The sequence below is a fragment of the Leucopleurus acutus genome, assembly GCF_964270905.1.
Source record: "Leucopleurus acutus genome assembly, chromosome: 6".
Lineage (NCBI taxonomy): Eukaryota > Metazoa > Chordata > Mammalia > Artiodactyla > Delphinidae > Leucopleurus > Leucopleurus acutus.
Window position 1 is genome coordinate 32,146,735 of NC_139149.1, and position 22,743 is coordinate 32,169,477.

The 22,743-nt window shown below is 36.8% G+C and overlaps 1 protein-coding gene across 1 annotated transcript in view; it reads left to right on the plus strand.

Moving 5' to 3' along the window:
- Window positions 1–217: 217 nt before the first annotated feature.
- ARHGAP15 (Rho GTPase activating protein 15) overlaps window positions 218–22,743 on the plus strand; it is a gene marked incomplete at its 3' end in the record, with an annotated part of 621,352 nt that continues 598,826 nt past the window's right edge. The window contains exon 1 of the mRNA XM_082841317.1: window positions 218–252. The remainder of the gene's footprint in view (window positions 253–22,743) is intronic.

The following is a 22,743-nucleotide window of genomic DNA, read 5'->3' on the forward strand; positions in this document are numbered from 1 at the left end:
GTGATGTGTGTGGTTAACCGTATCTACGCAGGAAGTGGTTTATTTAAAAGTTTTTGTGCTCACTCCACACCCACCCCACCCCACCCCACCCCACCCCGCCTTTTTTTTTCCTCCAGTACTGAAATTAAGCAGCATCCAACCTAGGCCTACTTTTACGACATGTGACTTGACTTTACTGTTTTCCGTTTTTGCTAAAAGAGTCATTAACAGAAGTTGATGGCAGTTTCAATAACAAGTCAGCACTGAGGAAAGGTAAGTGAGCTCATACTGAATGTGCAATTTAACCTTGAAAATATTTGACAGAGTATCCTATGCTTCAGTGGGAATGTATAAACTTTTCCTACAAAATTGTGATGTTTTCATTTGTGATTGAAACATCAGTTTGTTTCCTTTGGTGTAGAGAAGAATATTGTTTTTAAATTTGCAACAGTTAAATTCTAAAGTACTTTAAAAGATCGTATACTAAGATTTTATATGAAAATATTTAAAACAGAATAAGGTATAGTTTTAGTTTGAAAGTGCTTTTAAAAATTGGGACTTTGTATCTTTAACTGACTGCTTTATAATAATATGCACTCTTCATGATCCAGATAATAAAGAGAAAAAGGCATTTTGTAACAGTTAGAAATAACATCTGAATTGCATGCAGTGTGAAAGATACCCACTGTAAAGTGTTGTAGTAAAGTTAGCATTAGAAACCCTTAAAAGGTGTAGTTTATTAAATTTACAGCTTATTAAATAGCTATTAAAAAGCAGGAAATTTTCAAAATGCCAAAGAAATTTCTCTATCATGACATCTGATTTTTTTCCTAAATTTTATTTAAGATATAGTGTGAAATGAGGGCAAGTTTCTATTTCATAAGCAAAACTGTACGTTTAAAGGAGAAGTCACAGATGACTTCACAGGGGGTTACTTCTGGGAGAAGAGGCAAATTAGAAATATACTTCTGTTATTTAGGTAATTATATAATTTTCCTTCTTTGAGATTTCTAAAACAATAACTTCAGAAATTAAAAGGATTTGTTAATCATTAACTGACAAGAACTTTTCTTGTATAGTGACTTCTTGCTTTTATAGAATGTCTTTGTGTGCTGTAACATATGTACAAAAAATATAAAAGTATTGCTCATCTCAGAGACAAATACCTAAAATAAATCTGACTGTAGATTTTTCAAGGAATTTTAATAAAAGCTCCAGATACGATCCACCCTTCCGTAATATTATTTTTATTGTGCTGTTGGATGGGGGACATAAGGGCCCCACAACACCTATTTTTTTGTATTATTAAAAAATGGTTACAGGGTTGATAAGTGGCAACAATTTTCTTTTCTTTTATTGTCTTCTATTGAAACACTCATAAATGTTTTTTGATGTGGTCAATTTGGTAGGAAATTATTAGTTATACTAGTACACTCCATTTTAAGACCTCTTCAATTGTCAATACTGAAGCTAGCTACTTGTTGACTATTCAAATGATCATGAAAAAACAGAGATTAGGACTTGATGTTCAATACATTTTTTATTGTTAGAGTGTAAGAGAACCTTGGTAATATGTATTTGCTTTGATATTCTGATTAGCTTTTCAATTTGCTGCATTTTCTCACAATGGAAAGCATTATTTAAATCTGTCTTCAATACTGTGGTTCTGAACCTCTGCATCTACAGAAGCTTAATAATTCAGATAGTTTTGGTTGATATGTTATTACTTTATTTCATTTTATTATAAAAGAACATCACATGAATAAACATACGTAGTACTTACATATTAGCAAGAATGAATATCCACATAAGCCTTTGGTACTAAAAAAAGTCCACTACAGTTTTTTAAATAATTTAATATTTTTATAAGCCAAATCTTTGTAAAATGATTGTTTCCTGCAGAAACTGTTAAATTAAAAGACAAATATTTTATGGAGTATGTATAAAATTAAGAATTAATTAAACATACTTAATATGGATTTATAAAGAGAAATAAGTAGAGATGATATTCATGTAACCTAAGATGCTCTCAGAATTGTTTGTAAAAACTACTAATGCATTATCTCTGGGATGTAAAGACCAAATCTTAAGAGGGTAAATTACAAATGAGTTATTATAGGTAGGTTACTATATCTTTATGTATTTTAAGCGAATAAGAAACAAATTTTGATGAAATAAAAACAATGCAGAGAATCTCATTTGTAAAGTCTTTAAAAAAAAATAGGGGGCTTCCCTGGTGACGCAGTGGTTGAGAGTCCGCCTGCCGATGCAGGGGACACGGGTTCGTTCCCCTGGTCCGGGAAGATCCCACATGCCGCGGAGCGGCTGGGCCCGTGAGCCATGGCTGCTGAGCCTGCGCATCCGGAGCCTGTGCTCCGCAACGGGAGGGGCCACAACAGTGAGAGGCCCGCGTACCGCAAAAAAAAAAAAAAAAATGCTTTTCCACTTGGGGCCAGGATTCAGCAAAATTCAGAAAGGAGACATTTCCCCCCCCTTGATATTCCTTCTCTTGTTATTTCTAAGTGTTCTGTCCCAGACTGGGCTACTCTGTCCCCAACTTAAGGTCTGCCAGCCTTGGTCCTAGAGAAATACCCCCTACACTTCTCCTTCCATCACACTCCCATTGTTCTTAAAATGTACTCATCCTATTTTCCAGAAGTTAGGGCATCTGATAAAAATAATCCATGCTCACAAGAGAGGGCTCCAGAGTTTTATTTCTTGTAACCTGTAATTCAGGCCTCCCTTCCTCCTCCCAGTAGAATTTTAATAACTTCTCTCAGCAGACAGGATCCAAGGGAACGGCTAACTGTTGAGGACCTCAGTCTCAAGTGAGGAGACTGATGCCATTACAAACAGTTTGGGGAAAATATTTTGGGGGAGAAAGAGTGTTTTGTTAACTATTCGTCTTGTCTATGGCATTTAAACAAAATTTCTGAGTATGTTTTATGTGAAGGGTCCATCACAGAGATGTGTCCATTTCTCTAAGATATTCCTTAAGAAATATACATCTTTCTTGTAGTGGATGAAAATTAACTGCACATCTTCAGACTATTTTGGTATTCCCATACACTTAGAAACTATCTAACATAATCAAAAGTTTTACATATGTATTTTAAAAATCATTTAATATCCTGAATTTAGCACTTTGGGTACCATATTTTTTGTACTGCAAGATAAATGTTATATAACTAAACTATAAAATGTACTTATAAGTATTCTAAATTTTAGCTTACGGTAGACAAAACTCCTTTGCTTGCAAATGATAGAAAATAAGCTAAAGTTAGCCTAGGCAATAGAGATAGGCACTGATTTGTATAACTGAAAATCCAAGGAAAGAAAAGTCAGGCTGGATCCAGCAGCTCACACAGATTTACCAAGATCATTTTCTTCATCCCTTAGCTCTTTTTTTTCACTCCACTATAAACAGTCTCTGGTAGAAGCTCACACTAAGTTGACCAGAAGGCTTCAGGTTTACCTCTGACCCTTTCAGCAAACTTTGTACAAAAGAATGCCTTTCCCCCATCACCACAGCACAGGTACCTCAGATTGAGATCTGATTGGACTGAAGTGGGTCACGTAACCATACTGAACCAATCACTGCGTCTGAGACACAGACACCCTGCGTGACCAGGCCTAAGGTCACTGGCTCACTCTTGCATTGATGAGCCACCTGCCCCTGCAACACCTGGACTCTCCGCTGAAAAGAGGGGTCCCTACACTGAGGAACTAAAATTCTTCCCCCAGAAGAAAAGCGACTTTATGTCTTAGAGGTAATACAGCCATAGAAAACTACCACACGGCCACATCGGGTCACATTTAAAACCAGTACTTAAATTTTCCAACCTCTGTAATCAGACAGAAAGACGGCGTCAGTTTAAGCATAGGTCTGAATGAAGCAAGTGTTTCAATTAAACTGAATTTTAAAGTATTTTTCAACAGCTACTCCATGTACAAACCCCTGCCCCACAATACTTGTCTTCTAAAAGCTTATAATCCAGTAAAAGTACAAGATTAATAATTATAATGCCAACAACTTTTTATCAAGTACCATAAAAAGATATAAGAAATATTCTATTAGGATTCAGAATTTCATCAAACATTTTTGTCTTCCTGTTATATGGCGGGCAATAAACTAGAGAATTTTGCAGGTGTTATATCATTTATCATATCCAGTCAGAGAAATCAGGGCAGTTTTGGAAGAAATATTTGTACAGTAGTTCCCGCTTCTCCAGGGTTTTGCTTTCCGCGGTTTCAGTTACCTGCAGTCAACCACCGTCCGAAAATGTTGAAGGGAAAATTCCAGAAATAATCCATGAGATTTAAATGACTCACCTTTCTGAGGTAGTGTGAGGAAGTCTCGCTGCCGTCCTCCGGGCCGGCATCTTCGCGTCCAGCGTTTCCCCCGTGAGGCACTGAGCTGCTTTCCCGCTTATCAGATCGTCGCTCTCGCGAGTTTGAGGTTTGAGGTATCGCGGTGCTGGTGTTTGCGTCCCCTTTAATTCGCTTAATAGTGGCTCCAACGCGCGAGTGGTGCTTCCGGCCAATCGGACATGCCAAGGCATATCCTTGCAGTGCTTCCTCTAAGCGATAGGGTGCCAGAAAAAAAATTCGTAGTCCGAGGTTGCCCAGATGTACTGTACGGACGAACCTGAATTTTCTATCCGTGAAATTGTGAAGAAGGAAAAATAAATCTCTGTCCGTTTTGTTGTGGCACCTCGAACTGCAAAAGTTATGGCTGCAGTGTGTGGTAAGTGCTTAATTAAGATGAAAACGGCATTGAATTTGTACAATAAGATATTGTGTGTGTGTGAGAGAGACAACATTCACATAGCTTTTATTTTTTTAATTTTTTATTGCTGTACGCGGGCCTTTCACTGTTGTGGCCTCTCCCGTTGCGGAGCACGGGCTCCGGACGCGCAGGCTCAGCGGCCATGGTCACAGGCCCAGCCGCTCCGCGGCATGTGGGATCTTCCCTGACCGGGGCACGGACCCATGTCCCTTGCATCGACAGGCGGACTCTTAACCACTGCGCCACCAGGGAAGCCCCACATAACTTTTATTACGGTATATTGTTATAATTGTTCTATTTCTTTATTAGTTGTTGTTAATCTTTTACTGTGCCTAATTTATAAATTAAACTTTACCATAGGTATGTATGTATAGGGAAAAACATAGTCTATATAGGAGTCGGTGCTATCTGCGGTTTCAGTATCCATCGTGGCTCTTGGAATGTGTCCCCGTAGATAAGGAGTGGGGGGGGTGGACTACTGTGATAGTATCCAGAGAAAGCTAGAACTGGGAAGATGAGAAACATTCCAAAAGACAGGAAGGGAATGTGTCAGGGGACAAACATGGAGTATCAGAGAATTTCCCAGGCGGAGTGAGTTGTCTCCTGTTGTTAGCTGTAAGTATACTAGCAGGAGGTCAGGGCAGACGGTTTGAGATTCTAATAGGGTGAACCTGCTGAGCAGATCATGACTAAGGGCTGTAAGTACCAACAGGGTTGTTGAGCAGGGGAAATCCATCGCAGGATGGCCACGTTTTACATCTGGGTGGGCTATCTAGCATCAGGATTTATTTACTTCTTGTATATATGTCACTAACGGTGACATACTCTTCAGGGTGATTTGGAGAAATGGTGGTCGTCTATGAAGGGAGGTATTCCTTTAAGACAAGTCACTGGCGCACCTCCCCAGGTGCCTCGAGGTTCTTATATAGGCTGTGGTTATAATGATTTTTTTTTCATATTGCAGAGCTTTGTTGTGTTGTTTTTAATTTGAGAATAAGTGATACAGTGAAATGGTTTGAAAACAAACAAAACCTAAATATAAATATTTTAGTGAAAGTCTTTCTAACATTCCTATTTCTATATACCTCTGTTTACTCCCACCTTAACCCAGCAGGCAACCACTTTTCAGTTTTTTTTTAAATCCTTCATTGTTTCTTTATGCAAAAGCATGTATGTATATATGCACGTGTGTGTATATATTTCTTTATTATATTAAAGGGAGTTCACTATATACACCTCTGCACTTTTTTTTCTTTCAGTAATATCTTAGAGATATTTTAATTATAAAAATAAGAAACTGTCTAATTCTCTCTCTCTCTCTCTTTGTTTATAGTTGTACAGTGTTCCACTGTGTGGATATAGCATACTTAATCTAACCAGTCTAAAAGAGTCATGGGTGTTTTCAATTTTTTGCTAATACAAAGAATGTTTTAATATAATTGTGTACATTTGAAAATATATCTATGGAATGAAATCCCATAAATTTCATTTATTAAAACTATAAGCCAAGAGATAAAATAATTTTGATAGTTATTGCCAAACTATCCTTCACGTTAGTTGTAACTTTTTTTTTTTTTTTTTTAGTTTTTTTTTTTTTAGTTGTAACTTTTTGAATTTCCTTTAGCACTTAACGAGAGGGCTGGTGGAAGCTCCATAGCTTTTCTAACAGATTGTGTTACCAAACATTTCAGGTTTTGCCAGTCTGTAGAAAAATGTATCCTGATATAGTTTTATGTAATATTTCTTTTATTATGATTGAGGTTGGGCTTGTTTTTAAAAGAGCAAGGTCTATTTGTTTTTCCTAATAACAGAATGTATCCTTTCTCAACTGCATAATTAAGGACCAAAAGCATTAGTTAAGTTCAAGCCTAGAATGAGATGTTAAAGGAAATAAGGAATCGGGGCTAGCATATGTAAAATACTCTTTTTATAAAACTTGAAATAAGCAGTAGCTAAAAGAGGATGAAACATGAACACTGAAGTGAAGGAAAAGAGAAAAGGAATGAAAAATAAAAATAAAAAAAAAAAGAAAATATATCCAGACATCCAACAATGTCTCAGAGGATACGAGGACAGATGGGTGTAATCACTAGCTCAAGTAGATAAATTAACCTGAAACAGAAGGAAGAGCACTTTAATGAGTGTGCATGTAGATGAACTGGATACAGATAAGATGAAGTGAGGAGAGGAAGGTGAGGAATATTTGCTTCATGGATTCTATCTTCTTTGAAATGGTAGGAAAGTCCATTTGATAAGAGGTAGTATTTAGAGGATGCCAAAGAATATGCAGACTATCTTATTTTAAAAATTGGCCTCGTCAAAAACATATAGTACAACTGTGAATTTTAAAGTTGATTTTTCACTTTCAATGGGCATCAACCCTATTCAATTCCATAAATTCCATATTTATTATTCCATAAATAATTTTGAGCTCCAACTAAGTACACTGTGTTATGCTAAGAATTATTGGGGATACAGAGACTCAGTGTGCTAACTAGCCAGTGAAACCATCTTAGGTAGCTTAGTGCACAAATACAAGAATTTAAATATAAATTTATAAGTATAAATGCAAGGCCTTAGAAATATTAGAGAACATGCTATGTCAGAGTCTCAGTGGTTTCATTTTACCAAATCCAATGGCTATTTATGCATCTTCATATTATCCATATCTGAGTTGCATTTGATGCAACTGAACGTTCCTTCTCTCTTGAAACTCCCTCTTCACTAAACTTCTATATTTCATTCTCCCAGTTTTTCTCCAAACTATTTCAGTGCTCCTTCTCTGTCTCTTTGCTAACTCTTCCTCATTATCCAGCCCTCTAAATGTTAAAATGTCCTGTACTCAATCTTCAGATTTCTACCTTTCTGGTCCTAGCTATCGTCTTCTTAGTTTATTCCTAGGTGCTATTATTTAGTGCCATGATTTTAAATACTATATATTCTTTTTTTAAAAAAATTTTTCATTTATTTATGGCTGTGCCGGGTCTTCGTTGTGGTGCGCGGGCTTCTCATTTCGGTGGCTTCTCTTGTTGTGGAGCACGGGTTCTAGGCGTGCGGGCTTCAGTAGCTGTGGCTCACAGGCTCTAGAGCACAGGCTCAGTAGTTGTGGAGCACGGGCTTAGTTGCTCCGCGGCATGTGGGATCTCCCTGGACCAGGGAACAAACCCGTGTCCCCTGCATTGGCAGGCGGATTCTTAACCACTACCTATATTCTATTTAGACCTCAAGACCAAAACTTTTTGTTTTTTAACACGAAAACTGTAAATGCAGTTGCCTACCTATCATCTCCAGTTGAATGTTTCAAGAGACATCAAAATGAGTATGTTCAAAACTAAGCTCTTATTTACTCCCCACTTACCCACCCCCACCTGCTTCTCTCCTATTTTCATTTATCTCATTTAATGGCACCATCATTCATATCTCTGTTCAAGATAATAAATTAAGAATTACCCCCAATTCCACTCTTTCTCTCATACTCCCTACCCCAAACCACATCCAATTAATCAGCAATAAGCAGAGCCTGCAAAATTGACTTACCTCCCATAATCCTGTTTACTTTTCTAAATGTTGGCTCTTGAAAAGTTATATCTTTTTTTTTATACTAATGGCTCTTTTTATTTTTTGTTTCTTGGTATAATGAATTTTCCTCAAAAAACCTGCTAAATGAATACACTACAATATATGACATTTAGATGACATCACAATTTTAGATAAACCATGCTTACTAATTCACTTTCTAGCTTCAAGTTAGAGAAGAATCATACAAAATATATGGAGCAATGTTGATTGGAAAATTTTTGAATGAACTCAAGAAGGTTGAAGAAGTAGCAACTTGTAGAACATTCCAGTTGGTTTGTTGGCCCTAAATTTTTTTTTTTTTTGCTGTAATTTATCATTAAGTATGCTCTGACAGCAAGAAAACTGTAAGTTTCATAAACATTGAAAATATTGGTGACATAAAAGATACAGAAAAAAAGGAAATTTAATAAATATACTTTTTATATTTTATGTACTTTTTTTCAAATTGTTGTTACTACTTACATAAACCCATTTTTAAAATCTATTCATGCATTTTTATATTTATAAATGTTGATTGGGTATCTTGAGCTTTTATTTAACTGATTTTCTCTTAGCAAGGATGAATTAGACGTTAAGCAAGGGGTAAATGTGTATCAAAATATCCCAAATTTAATCACTTTTTACCACCTCTACTGCTGTTACTGCAGAGTCCTCTAACTCATCTCCCTGTTTCTAATTTTTACATGATAGTCATTCTCCAAAGAGTAGCCAGAGTGACTTTCTTAAGACTTAAATCATACAATTCTCCAACTAAAACATTCCAAATGATTTTCTATTATACTTTAAATTAATTCAGTCTTTTTCCATGATTTGTCAGGCCTTCTATGTAATTACTCTGCTTTTGTTTGCTTAAATAGCATTTTGGTTATGAGGAATCATTATTACATTTTTTAGTGGCTATCTTTACCCTGAACTGAATGGTCCATGAAAGTACTGACCTTGTTTGCCTTTTTACTACTGAATACCTAGAACCTAGAACAATGGTAGACATATAATAAACACTCAATAAATATTTGATTAGTGAAAGAACAAATAATATAAAAGCTGACTGTGGGCTGTAGAGTCAGGGAAGGCTTTCTGGAGATTTGTGACTTCTCTTGGATCTAAAAAAGGTAAGTTTAGGGGAAGAGAAGCTAGAAACGTATTTCAAACAAATGACACTTTATGGGTTCATTTTGAGCAACCTGGCAGTGATGAAAGGTTGGAATGGAATGCTGGATCCGTTATATACTGTGGCACTTTTTTGAAACTCAAAACAAATAAGCATCTGAAAACGTATTGCATAAATTGGTAGAGAACACCAGCTACTTCTAAGCATTTAAATTTTAAGCTGTTTTTCTAAAACTAGGGTATTAAAATTGAATAATTTTGTTTACTTAGATTCATTTCCTAAACACTTAGTGAACTTTTTGTTTTAGTCTCTGCTGATGTAATGACAAGCTTAGAGTCAAAACGAGATTTCTTTTTAAAATAGAATGCTCAGGAAATTAAGTGCTGAGTCGGGGGAAATTTTTTTTTAATTTATCTTTCCATTTCAGTTAATTTCATATTAGAATTTTAAGGGATAGAAACTGAGCAATGAAGTCCATATTCATCTTATTCAGGAAATCAAGTAGTCTTAGCCTCTATTTATACTTTGATGGTTCTCCTAAAGGAAGTAGAATGTAGGAGGAAAAATGAGTGTTGATTACCCCAGTGGTGCCTCCAACACTGTGGTAGGTACCGTGGTGTTACCCCAAGCAAACAATATCCCCTTCTTGTCTAGTTGCTTACAGTAGCATGAGACATTCATTAATATAAATTATTAGAGTGACATTATTAATAATAATCATCAGAGCTATGATTTATTCAATGTGTATTATGTATCAGGTGTTTTGCATACCTAATAGTATTTGAATCCCACAAAAATCATGTAAGAGAGTTAGTATCTCCATTTTAAAGAAAAGGAAGCTTAGGTTGAGTGGGTAAGTGCCCAAATTTATAATGCTGTTTGGTTGGTGGGTTATGATTTGTAGGCAGATTTGGGTAATGCAAAATCTGTGTTATTTTCACTATGCCATGGTATAATTTCTAATCCTGTTAGGTGTCAGCAGTTAAGTGATACTGGACTTCACTCATGAGGCCCTATAGTCTGAAAGGGTCTAGAAGGATCTTGCTTTGTTTGATATCTAAAACTATGCCATCTGTGGAAAACCTGTTGCTTTTTCACTATATACATATATCCTTATGTAGAGATGTTATAAAATATGTGAGGAAGAAAACATTTTTGCCTTAGTTTTTGTCATACTGTAGGTACTTTTTCTATTTCACTTCTTCTGTCTTCTCTGGACCCTGTGTCTCCTTTCTGCCCCTAGATTCCCGATTCCTTCTTAGAGTCATGCTGTCCATTATGGTAGAAACTAGCTACAGATGGTTATTTAGCACTTGAAATGTCGCTAGTTTAAACTGAGTGTAAAATAAACACCAGTTTTTGAAGACAGTACAAATAAAAAAGTTATAAAATATCTCCTTAATATTTTTACATTGATTATATGCTAAAATTTTGACATAGTGGGATAAATAACATACATTATTAAAATACATTATTTTAATATAATCACTTATTTCATTTTACTCATCTAGTATGGCTACCAGAAAATTTTAAATTATTTGTGTGGCAAATTATTTCTAGTGGATGGCACAGCTTTAGGCCATCTCCTCTTCTCACAAGACTACTTTGACATTCTTATCCACTCTTATGATTTAAATTTAATCAATATGGTCCTTAATTTTTTATCTTTGACTTTGGTCTCTCTCCCAATATTGTTCCTTCTTCCAATTGTCACTTGATAACCTATTCCGTGATGTCCCATCAGAAGTTCAAACTGAATATGTCTCATGTTAAACCTATAATCTCCCCACAGAATCCCCATTCTCTTTCCAACTTCAGTTAAGCTATCTCTGTTCTTCAAATCACTTAAGTAAGTGAGCTTGGTATCTCCAAGGACTCCTGTCCATACATCCAATCAACTGTCATTGTTAGGGGCATCCATTTCCTTCTTTCTGTGTTCACTTATTGTCATAGTTACTCATTTGGATATCCATTAAGTCTTGTCTAGACTATGGCAAAGGGGTCTTATTTACTTTCATACTCATTTCTCTTACCTCTTTAGTTTGCATATTTAATATTTATTTTATGTCTTCATGGTGATGGTTGGGTTCAAGTTAATTAATACAAGTAAGAATTTTTATGCCCTAGTTATATTCTATTTAGAGTTTTAAAAGTGATTTTGCATAATTATTTTATGTGGTTATTCTAGCAAGCTAGTGGTAAAAGCAGAAGATTTAGTAGAAGACAAGGAAGCTTGGAGAAATAGAAGTGTTTGAGGACATGCTGAGAACATATTTCTCCCAAATTCTGGTCTAGAAGTTTTTTATTTCTTGTGGAGATAGTGAAGATTTTTTTTTTAATTTGGAGTATAGTTGCTTTACAATGTTGTATTAGTTTCTGCTGTACAGCAAAATGAATCAATTATATGTATACATATATCCACTCTTTTTTAGATTTCCTTCCCATTTAGGTCACCACAGATCACTGAATAGAGTTCCCTGTGCTATACAGTATGTTCTCATTAGTTGTCTATTATACGTAGTAGTGTATATATGTCAATCCCAATCTCCCAATTTGTCCCACCCCTCCCTTTCTCCTTTGGAAACCATAAGTTTGTTCTCTACATCTGTGACTTTATTTCTCCTTTGCAAATAAGTTTATCTGTACCATTTTTCTAGATTCCACATATAAGCAATATTATACGATATTTGTTTTTTCTCCTCCTGACTTACTTCACTCTATATGACAGTCTCTAAGTCATCCATGTCTCTGTAAATGTCACAATTGCGTTCCTTTTTATGGCTCAGTAATATTCCATTGTGTATATGTACCACATCTCCTTTATCCATTCCTCTTTGATGGACATTTAGGTTGCTTCCATGTCCTGGCTATTGTAAATAGTGCTGCAGTGAACATCAAAACGGGTGCATGCATCCTTCTGCATTATGGTTTTCTCTGGATATATGCCCAGGAGTGGGATTGCTGGGTCATATGGTAGCTCTATTTTTAGTTTTTTAAGGACCCTCCATACTGTTCTCCATAGTGGCTGTAGCAATTTACATCCCCACCAACAGTGTAGAAGGGTTCCCTTTTCTCCACACCCTCTCCAGTATTTATTGTTTGTAGATTTTTTGATGGCCATTCTGACCCGTGTGAGAAATAGTAAAGATATTAAGAGTACTGCCTGGGAAGTCAGAAAAAACAAAGTTCAATCTTGGGCTCCACCACTTGCTAGGTATTGTATATGTTATATTGTACAAGTTACTTAATCTCTCTGAGCCCAAGTTTCCTTATCTATAAAATGAGGAGTTTCCTCACAAGATAAAAAAAGAATGTATATAAAGAACTTTGCCTAGTTTGTGTCTCACAATATTGTTTTAGAAGGGTTAAATGTAGCGTGAATAGTAGTTATAGTAGTAATTGTTTTATCAGGTTGTCTTGAATCAAATGATGACCATTCTCCCCTTCATTATGATATAAAAATCATGCCAGGATAATTTTGATTTATTTCAATTCTAAGTATTATGATAGGATTTGGAACTCATCAAAAGCAATTTCTTGCTATTAGTTTCATTTCCTCAATACAGCTGTGTGGAGGAGAAGGAAGAAGACTCACTCTTTTCTTGTTTGTTTACCAATTTTTGGTTGATATGGAAATTTTCCTCTGAGCAGCTCAAGATGTGTCCTAACCAAAAATACCCTTTAATTTTGAAAAATTCATATTCATCACACAGAGCAGTTTAAAAAGTGAAAGGCAGCCATTGACTCTTGGACTTAAAATTAAAATGAAGCAAAAAAGAACTACAGAAACCAGGAGAGAGAAAAAAAAAGTAGAATTCTTTTCACCCACTTTTATATTATACCTAATTTTTGCCTAGGGTTATAAAGTATTAATGCAGATTGTTCATGAGGCATGGGGGTCCTAGCAAAATGATTCTGAAGAAAAAAATAAGATGTTGGGATGTCCAAGGTGCTTATCCAGTTAGCAAAGTCTTTTTCTGTTTTTATTCTGTTTTGTTCTCCCCCTGAGGAAACCTGCTCAGGATTCCATGTATGGAGGTTGACTGAATACACCAATCTCAGTCCTAATCCTGAAAGCACTTGGTATTAGGATATCCATTAAATGACAGCAAGGTGTGGCAGTGGGAAGTGACTGACAGAATGCTAGGGAGATAAGTGGCTGTGGTGCTGTCCCTGGAGAATTAGCTGCATCCTACAGGCCAGAGGGCTTTAGGTTAGAAGTCTGGCTCTAAGAAAGTGGATTAACAAGTGGGCCATAGTTTCAGGGTGGGAAATCAGCTTGAAAGGAAAACCAGTGACTAGTCAGTATGGCAGATGGTTAGGGAGTATGTCTTGAATCAGGGATGGGAGCAAGTAGAGATGCAGTGGATGTTCTGACTTCCCCTAACCATCATGCACTGTATCCCAGGTCCATTTGGCAGCTTTTGATGTGGAGAAGTAGGAAAGAAGCATGAGAATCCAGTAACACTTGGGACTGAGAATCAGGACCATTCTAATATGGTGGCAAACCTGAACTTGTTGGAAATGCTCATAGTACTGGCAGAATTAGAGGCAGAGGATTTCAGACAGGCACCAAATATCTGTAATGTTCTTGGTACGATGCAGAGCAACAACACTGAAAAAATACAGCGTCTGACTTTAAGGATCCTACAATTTGGCAGAAGGGACACGCAACTCAAATAGATAACAGAGAACAAAAGAAGTCAGGATGTGATTATCTGCCAAAATATAATAGGAACAGTAAAGGAGTTCAGAGCAGAGAGGGTGAAATGGGAACTTGCTTAGCAATAGCAAAGAGCACAGCACAATATCCTACTCTTGGTAATTTCAGATCATGTTGAAAAAATTGTACAAATAAATGAAATAATGTTAATCTCCAGTGAACCTCTTTCTAAAGCAGAAGTACAAATTCAGTCTCAGTTTTGTTCTCCATTTTCAATCCTACCAGCTTGGATTTTAAAATAATAAGATATTGAAAATGATATTAATTTAATATGCAGCAGAAACTCTGCTCAACCCTCAAATCAGAGGAGCAAAACTCCTAGAGGTGATTGACATCTGGGGTCACAGTCACGGATATTCCCAGATCAGTCAAGTTTTCTATGCAAATCAAGGGGGAAGGGAGAGAAAGTCTGAATCAGAGAGAACTTGTCCTATTTACAAGATGTTGAAGCTGCCCACCTCCACCTGACAGTTACCATGCATACCTTGAGCAGTTTTTCACATCTCATCATTTTTCGAGAGAAGACACACATATACATTTTTTTTAAAAAGTAAAAATTCTCATGTTTCAATTGGAAACTGATTCAAAACACTCCAAAACATTGTTCAGGCCCAACAACATATGTCTGTGGGTTGAATTTGGTTGGCAGTCTGCCGGTTTTCCACCTCTTCTTGAATTTATAGCTGTTCTGAAGAAAACAGGAGCAGGGTGTAATGATTAGAGAGAACTAGAATCCTCCAACTAACTTCTGTACACACAATAAATCGTAATAAGTGTTTAGAGACTGACTAGCACATTGCTTTATGAAAAACCTCCATTTATCTGCAACTTTTTCATTTAGGTCCTTGTTTTGTTTGTCTGCCTTTCACGACTAGGCTCAGTTTCTTTACTTGGAAGAACAAACTCTTCTGCTACCAACCCTCTTCAAAGCATTTTTTTAAACATTAAGATATGTCTCCAAAAGGTTAACTTTTCTAAATAATAGCAAGTATAGTAATCCTTAGTTTCCCTGATTTTCACAAAATCACAAGATATCGGATTCCGACCAGAACATCTACACTTTTAAAGGATGAATTGTTGTAGGGGAAATAAAAGAGAGTTTAGTATGTCTTAAATGGTGATAATAATAGTAACAACAATTTAAACATATGTGCACACATGCATACACACACATACATGTGTGAAATTCACAGTGCATAGAATGAGGAAATGTAGCCCAAGTGTGGTTGTATAACCCATTTTATCATATGTGTTATCTATTAATAGATGATTATAAGTTCCAGAAGTGGTCATGACAATGGATATAAATGATGTGGGAGGACAGACAGAAAAAGAATTACTGTTCAATAATTTTTTAATTAAAAAGGTAATCCTGATAGACATTTAAAAACTCTAACATTTATGAATTCCTTTTTTACTTCAATGTGTCTGAGACAAAATCCTATAGTTTGCTTTATGAGGAGCCTAAATTAAGATAGAAATTTAGCTACATTACTTCAAATTACAGTAACACTCAATTAACTGGAACCTAGTTCGATAATGCATATAACCATCTCTACCTCCTACCTCCTGGGGAGAGGCCTCTGAACTCTACTTTGAGGAAAGAGAAGCAAAACAGGACTTATTTAAGTGGGAAAATATCCCCCGAACAAACCCTGGGTTGAGGTTCCTAATAATACAGCTGAAGCTCTTCAAGAGACTATAGCATCATAAGAGCCTTTAGTTAACCAGTCTAGAAAGGACACAATTTAAGATGTATAATATACAGAACATATTGAAGTATCTTCAAAGACTAGGATTGGAAAAACTCAGTCAGAAACTTTTAATTTAAATAATGTGGACTGCTAAATATTTTTTTTGCTATTTTGACATTCTTGGCTTCATGAAAGAAAGCCTCACTTCCACAAAATTTCAGATTAAATTTGAAAACAACAATATTTTGTGGAATCTGTTTTGTTCTCACACTAAACACCCTTTGATATTTAACAAGCAAGAGAACAGTTTTCCAAGTGTTCAAATTGACATTGTTTTACTCACACTTACTATGTTCATGATATAAACATTAAAAAAACAAACAAACCAAAAAAAACAACTTGCTGAAAGTTCTGCAATAGACCTAGATCGTTTGTGGTATGATACTACTGGGTTTTTCATTTATGTAAAATAATTCATTTTGCAGCAATAGTTAGGACTGGATGTATGTTCTGGATAGCTAAACATCATATTTTAATTAATCTCAAATAGGATACTCATAGTATTACTTTCACGTACCTATGTGTCTGTGTGTCAATTTTTATACTACCTACTTAGCCACCTGCTCACTTCTCTCCTCACTGTTCTCAACTGCGATCCACACCACTCCCCCAAACCACCAACATATTCCAAAGTGAGGTTTACTTCCAGAAAACTTAATTAGAGCAAAAATGTTAACAAATATGAACCTAGTATCAATGGGCTTTAAAAATAAGACACTGTAGTAATTGGTAACATTTTTAGGACAATGCAGATATGAAATAAAAAATAACTTTATATAATTCTATAGACTTGTTTCTCATCAAAGTTCAGTGTGCATTTGAATCACCAAGGGTGATGGCCAAACATGTCCTTTCTCAGGCTCCTCCTCAGTCTTGCTGAATGGAAATATCTTGGGAAGGTGCAGTTAAATCTGCATGTTTATGAAGCTACTCACACTGACCCTTGAGAATCATTGCTCTATAGCTGTCTTCTTCCTCACTTCTAGAGATACCTTTTCATTTTCAACTGAAGTTGAGTTATTTGTGACCCTAACTCCCAGGAGAAATCTTAGCTTAATGCAGGTGATTTTTAACTAATTCCAGTGAAATGGAGTTCTGTGAGTTCAATAATAAATTATAACAAGTGATTATGGCTTTTAGTCTGCACTTGTGATACACAAATCAAGTGTGTTGCCCCCTTATTTACAAGTCCCAGTGCCTCAGCGAGTCCTTCCTCATTAGGCATTTGTTTTGTCCCTGACCACAACTTCCTCTATTGGAAACCTGGTCATTCATTGCCTCATTCTCTTGCTAGGATGAAAGTCCTACCTCTCTACTGAGAGTCTCCCATGTGGGTAACTGAGCTAGCTCTGAACAAATACCCGGTGTTCAAAACTCTGACAGTAACAAACCTCCTGGTTGATAACAATCTGCAAATCTGAACTTCTGAGTATCGCTCCTCTCAGAATGGTTGTTTCTTCCCACCTGTTAGATAAATCTTTCTATTCAACTTGGATACCCAGTTGCCAGTATTTACCAAGACTGTAACCAGATATTTATGTAATTATTAGACAAAATTGCACCTACTGTCAATATTTGTGGATAGGAAAGCTCTCCAGTATCTGTTCACTCCAGATGGAGGGCCAGATCCTGGTCCTTTTTCACCTAGATAAATCACGAGAGATGACAAGTCCTTCTAATCAAAAAAAATACACACACACACACACACACACACACACACACACATATGAATTCTTTATATAGAAAGAACGTTTTCCTGCCTCACACCAAACACAATTATTTCCAGAAGGATCACAGTTCTAGAAAAAAGTTTAGGGACTTCCCTGATGGCGCAGTGGTTAAGAATCTGCCTGCCAATGCAGGGGACATGGGTTCAAGCCCTGGTCTGGGAAGATCCCACATGCCACGGAGTAACTAAGCCCATGTACCACAACTACTGAGCCTGCTTTCTAGAGCCCGCGAGCCACATTGAGCCCACACGCTGCACCTACTGAATCCTGCGCACCTAGAGCCCGTGCTCCGCAACTAAGAGAAGCCACCACAATGAGAAGCCTGCACACTGCAGCGAAGAGTAGCCCCCGCTTGCCACAACTAGAGAAAGCCCACGCACAGCAACAAAGACCCAATGCAGCCAAAAATAAATATAAAACAAATAAATAAATCTTTTTAAAAAAAGTTTAAATAACAAAACTCTTTAGAGGAAAATATATGAATAGTCTTTGTAGCTTTGGATTAGGCAAGAATTTCTTAAGAGGACGACAAAAGCACTAATTGTAAAAGGAGATAAATGATAAATTGGATATATTAAAGCTAAGAACCTCTACTAATGAACATATTACAGTAAGAGAGTAAAAAGCAACTTACAAATGAAAAAAAGGATCATTATTGCAACATATATATTAAAAGGAAACTTGTATCCAGAATATAAAAACAACTCCTACAAATCAGTAAGAAAAGCACAAACACCCTAATAGAAGAATTAGCAAAAGTTTTGCATGGGTGCTTCCAAAGAATATCACACAGCAATCAGCTACACAAATGAAAATTTGAGTAAAATAAGCCCAGCAATTAAAAAGTATATACTCTAAGTTTCCTTTTATATAAAGATCAAAAGTAGGCAAAACTAAGAAGACAGAATGTTGATTATCCTTGGTGGGGTGGGGTGGGTAGTGACCGGAAGGGAGCTTCAGAGGGCTTCTGGAGTGCTGATGATGTTGAGTTTCTTGATTTGGGTGTGGGTACAGGAGCGTGCATTCAGTTTGTGACAATTCATTGAACTTATATGCAAACACAATCGTATACATACACACACATAAACACAAAAACTATTTAAAATGTATTTTATGCATATATAATTGAGCAAGAGAGAAACCAATTTTTAAATGCATTTTAAAAGATATGCTGAAATGTTTTATCTTAATGGTGCTGTCATTGTCACAACAGTGGACTATATTACTGTCCCATTCTCAGACAGGTCCCTTTGGCACTGAAATACAATTCAGTCAATTCAGAGTTTGAAGACATGAGCATTAGGGAAAGACTAATTGGATACAATGACAAATTTGCTAAATAAAACAAATGTCATCCACATTTTCCTACTGTCAATTACTGACTCCCGTTAATTACTGTCAAACACTACGCAATATGCAGCTTCCTCATACTTTAACTTGGGCAGGCCAAGATGGAGATGGAGGGAACCTGGTGTATTGCAATCAATGTGTGATTAGATTTAATCTGCTTGGTAAAAGGGCTTTGCAACTGAGTCATGTACTTTAGGAAATAAATACTATAGAACATGAAATTGGAGGAAACAAGCAATCGCAAGTTGAAATGTATATTTGTGCACTTGATTCTCTTCCAACAAAGATCAGAGAATGAGCCCTGTCCCAGAGGGTGAGACTGCTTGTTTTGCCAGTGTTTTTTAATTCTGTGGCTGCCGAACAACTTCTTCTACAGCTGATGTTTTCTCCTTAAGTGACATTTCATCATCCAGTGCCCTAAGATAGTCACCCTGTTTTCCCTTAATTGATACTTGTATGCAAGAGGCGGAAAATGGCTCAGCATTTCTTGCTATATTAGTTCAAAACTGACAGAGGAAACAGAGAAGAGATTGCACTACTTATGCCCCTTATGGTTTTCCTGTGTATCTAAGGAGATTGCCATTTTATAAAATTTCTTATGCTGCCTGAACATAATTACAATAATGCAGGCATTTTGTTCCTATTTGCTTTTCTATTTTTTACTGCTTACCTGATCACCAGAGGGAAATTCAGAAGCAGTTTCACTAATCTTAACTTTATTTTCTTTTATGCCCTTAATAAGATGTAATTGTACCCTTAGACCTCCCTTCCGTAAATGCTTCATTTTGTCATTCCGGTGAAGCCTTTACCTTTCTCTTCATTTGATTGGTAACAAGAAGCATTAAACATGTACCTGGAAGTTCAAAGTGAGGTTCCTGAAGTTTTTCCCCCAAGTCATGGGGTGCTCTTTTCATAAGATTAGTGTTTACAAATAGATGCTGTGATATTTATTCTAATTTAAAGTTAATTAAGAAGCATCCCATGAGAATGCTCCTGTTCATTGTGCAGCCTCAGTGGCTGGAGATCCATTCTGGGTCCTTTCCACCAAGTCTTTTGGAATGGGATTATGCCTTAAACAAAGGCATCAACATTTCCAGGGATCTATAAAAGCCCTTTTTTTTTTTTAAGATTTTATTTTAGAATTTATTTATTTTATTTTATTGTTTATTTTTTGGCTGTGTTGGGTCTTTCTTGCTGCATGTGGGCTTTCTCTAGTTGCGATGAGCAGGGGCTACTCTTCGTGTAGTGCGCGGGCTTCTCATTGCGGTGGCTTGTTGAGGAGCGCAGGCTCTAGGCATGCGGGCTTCAGTAGTTGCAGCATGTGGGCTCAGTAGTTGCAGCACACGGGCCGTAGAGCACAGGCTCAGTAGTTGTTGCTCATGGGCTCTAGAGCGCAGGCTCAGTAGTTGTGGAGCACGGGCTTAGTTGCTCCACGGCATGTGGGATCTCCCCGGACCAGGGATCAAACCCATGTCCCCTGCACTGGCAGGCAGATTCTCAACCACTGTGCCACCCAAGAGCCCACTTTTTTAAATAGAGCTGCAAGTTTCTCCTAATCCGGCCCTAATCAACTATCTCTCCCTAGGTTTCCCAACTAGCCACCCCCACTCTGTCATTTGTTGTGGATGTTCACTTTGCTTTTCCTGAAATCTTGTGATCTCAGCTTGCACTGCCCTTGATATCCCTTCTCTGCCTTTTGGATCCTATTTATCATACAACATCAAGTTCAATGTCACCTTCACCTGGAAATTGCCCTCAATCCCATTCTCCATTGCACTCTTATCAGACTTCATTGTAAGCAAGCATGCTTATGTCTAACTCTACCCCAGAATTCTTAACAATTTTTGTAGAAACTGTGGGACCTAGCAAGTCAGTTTCTCAGGGTAGAGGCTCAATAATTATTTGAAATATAAAACCAGTTGCTTTGCTCCCAGTAGGTTGGAGACTAATGGGCTAAGGTGCTCAGGGGATGAGAGGTAGCAACAAGATACCAAGGTGGCCTACCACACAGTTTTGGTCAGTACTTATTCTACTTAAGATATATTTTATATTTTACTTGTCATTTTTACCATTTAGGATACCCATATGCAATGACAATAACTGTATTACAATTTGTCCATGCAGATGATCTGCCAGACTTTGTCAGTAAATGCAGTCTATCACCCAGATTTCCTGATATATGTTAACTAAATGCAAAGCCTTATTATCACATTTCCTATATATAATACCTGCCAAAGTCAAAGACAGTGTTACCCAATGGGGTGGCTATGGTCAAATTCCTTTACTGTGATCTTCCTTTCTCATTATATTTGACATTTTTGAAACTGAATTTTATTGTACTCTCTCCGCTTCTGAAAGTGGTCTGGGAAATTAGACTTAATAGAGATGTAGAAGCCACAGGGAAAAAAGAAAAGGAGAGTGAACCGGGAAGAAAGTGAAATTAAAATGTTATTTTGGTAAATGGATGCTCTGGTGGAGACGGCAAACAATTGCAATGCAAGTTAATTACTGACCTGTCAGGCAAGTGTAGCACAGAGGTTGTGCCACACGTTACTGGATCTACCACTGCCACAAGTCATTTCCATAGGGGAACAAACAGACCGTGCTCTACCACAGATGAGTAGAAGACCTTTCCAGGGGACAGAAATGAGTTTCTGATATCATATTCATCTGTGGAGTTTCCACACACTCTTACTAGACCTGGAGAAGCAACTCATCTTACACATTCCGGAAAGGGAATGGGGTCATATTGCCACAGAGGGTTCCTGTGTGTTAAGGCAGAGAGGACCTTGGTGGTGACCAGACAGCTCACTGCCACACAGTGAAAACCCAGGCTAAGACCCATGGAATGGGAAAACACTGGGGCACACTCAGTGCTTATCTCTGAGACAGTTCTCCTCACAAAGTCTTTAGTGAGAATCCATGTCAGGCAAGAGAGTCCTTCTATTCAGAGAAAAAAATGTTAAGCACCTGAAGAAAGCTGAAACTCCAGGGAGATGTTCTCTATTGGTAGAACACAGAGCCCTGCTAAGTTGCAAGGTGGTCAAAAATGCAGTCATTTTTTAAAAATAAGAAATAAAGAAAAGGGTTATCTGAAATGGAAATATGGTATTGTTCATATTTTTGGAAATTTTGTATGATTTTCCAAGTATACTTTAATGTTGGCCTCAAAAGGTATGAAAAGCATTGCTTCTTTGCAGCCTCTAACTTATGAAATATCCATCGTTCATTGGCCCTTAGAACCACTGGGCAGAGCAAGTTATACATATTCTTTTTAAAATAAGAACTAAATTAGGTCAAAGACATTCCTACTGATAATGCTTTCCTAAGCTATGTACTCTGGCATTACCTAGGTTCTATATTTGTTTTCCATTTCTATATTCTGCAAATATTTATTCAGTCTTTATTGTTTTCTCAGAAAGCACGGGGACATTTATAAATGATTAAATAGAAAGACTTACATGATCTATACTTAATATGGATGCACTTTGATCATTTTATCTACCTGATCTCTGTCAGATTTCCTTTGGAATTCTTGTTACCTTGTTTTTCCAGACACAGTTGCCACTTGACTTGGTGGTCTATGACTAAAGCAAGGATGTTTGGAGATGCAGGACTTGAGCTCTGTCCTGGGACTACTTTGAACAGGTTGTGGCACCTTGAGGAAGAGTCTGTATCCTTGAACCTCAATTTTCTCTGCTCTGTAGCATGTAGATAATATCATAGTG